The sequence below is a fragment of the Pseudophryne corroboree genome, chromosome 11 (assembly GCF_028390025.1).
Source record: "Pseudophryne corroboree isolate aPseCor3 chromosome 11, aPseCor3.hap2, whole genome shotgun sequence".
In the NCBI taxonomy this organism is placed as follows: Eukaryota; Metazoa; Chordata; class Amphibia; order Anura; family Myobatrachidae; genus Pseudophryne; species Pseudophryne corroboree.
Window position 1 is genome coordinate 128,406,890 of NC_086454.1, and position 2,119 is coordinate 128,409,008.

Genomic DNA, 2,119 nt, shown 5'->3' on the forward strand with positions numbered 1-2,119 from the left:
GGGGTGTTTAAATAGTCCATCAGCTGCTGGCATTAGGTATGCAGCTCAGGGATGACTGGGATTTCAGGACATCTGTAAGTGAAGCACGGTTTACTTTATGTTTATTTATTTTGATTGTTATCTCTGATATTTGGCTGATGATTTTTATGTATTAATTGTTTAGCATCTCCGGTGCCCCTGAGCCCCTGTAGCTGCATCTAAGCAGCAGCAGCTGTTATATCAGGTATGTTCCATTAGAGCCCATAGATTGGCATTGTAATGATGTGGCTTGGAATGTTAATAGGTTTTGACCTGAATTGATTATTTTGATATTACGTTCATAGATATATATGTCCTTTGAATATATGATTTGATGTACTGAGGAGTCTGCACCTGCGACCTTCTGTCCATATATATTATGGAGGAAGTGAGGTCAGGTGAGTGGGACTGCACGGAGGGGAGTTATGGTGACACTATGGGTGAATGAGGTGCTATACGTTGCCTAGTCTATCATTGCACTATTTCCATATTTTTCTCTGTATAGAGTGGGCGATGAGCAGTGGTGTGGGTATATGCATACATGGTCCTTTCCCTATATAAATATTTGATTGAGATCAGATTGCTATATGGCCTGGGAGGCGGAGTTCTTAAGTGTGCCTTTTTTTGTTCTTGTTTTAGATATTATACCAGCCTTTATTACTCGATGTTGATGTGATTATCTTACATTGCCGGTCTTGAGAAAGGTTCATTAATGAAACGAAACGTCGACACCAAGGCTTTGTGATGACCAATAAAACTGTACATTTTATATTTGGATTGATTTGTATTTCTGCGTGAGTGCACTCTCCACACTGTGGAAACCCTGCTATTTCAAGTGGATCGTCATGGTCTATTGGGAGCACCCGCTACGTTGGATTGGATGAGATGAGAGTGCAGGACCTACTAGGATATCTATCTATATATATATATATTATATATCTAAATACAAACAAAAAACCCAGCACTCACCAAAGTAAGCTCACTTATCCTCAACAATTCAATAAATAAATGATGGGGGTTTAGTTAGTGGATTGGCCAATGCACGGAAGCCTGCATACCGATCTCCAAGGTACCCCACCTTCATGCAGGTCCTACACTATCACAGAGTCTTAAAACCTGACTACTTCACTGCTGTTATTAGGTGATTAAGCTAGCATAAAAATGAAGAATTACATTCAGCAAAATACTTGGTAAATAAATTGGTATTAAAAAAGTGCAGATTCAATAAATGTAAAGTGCTTTGTGCAAGTTTATAATAATAAAGTGCATATTGGGATATTGGGATTAGTGTAAATAGTGACAAGTTATTATGTGCTTTTTTTAGTCAGGGTAGTAATAATGACATGCTCATGTAGGCTTTTTTTGAAAAACAGTTTGGTTACAGTACCTGATCTTCCCAGGTGGTCTCCCTGTTCTGGTACTGATCATGCCCGACACTGCTTCGCTTCCAAGATCGGGCGAGATTGGGCATATCCAGTGTGGTTTGACTGTAAAAATCACTTACCATACATGTGTCAATATTATAAATAATATTGACACATGTATGGTAAGTGATTTTTATTATTATAAACTTGCACAAAGCACTTTACATTTATTGAATCTGCACTTTTTTAATACCAATTTATTTACCAAGTATTTTGCTGAATGTAATTCTTCATTTTTATGCTAGCTTAATCACCTTAATATAGACTATTGTATGGGTAATAACTGTCACTAGGCTAACTAGATCGTTTTTACATCTATTAATCTTCCTTCTTTATTTATTTATTTCCTTATGCTGAGCACCACGGAGGACAGAAATAAACGTCCACTATGCCGATCTCCACTAACATGGCCGCCGCATAAAGATACTAAGGAAAAAACCAACACAAAGATGGCCGCCGCTGGAGTAACCTGATCAAACACTCCAGTCCTCTAGAAACAACTGAACCAGTGTAAACCGCGGGCGCATGCGCGGTCCCGTTTCCGGAAGTGGGGCGGAAGTGACGTGGCGCAGAGAAACCGGAAGTGGGGCGGAAGACACATCGGCGCATCTATTTGAGATGCTTATTCTGACTTTTATGCTCCAAATCTGTTTTTAATGCATATAGTGAACAAGTTA

The 2,119-nt window shown here is 39.0% G+C and overlaps 1 pseudogene; it reads right to left on the reverse strand.

Annotated features, from left to right (window-relative positions):
* Nucleotides 1-1,393: 1,393 nt before the first annotated feature.
* On the reverse strand, nucleotides 1,394-1,513 carry LOC134971411 (5S ribosomal RNA; annotated as a pseudogene).
* Between the last annotated feature and the right edge of the window lie 606 nt (nucleotides 1,514-2,119).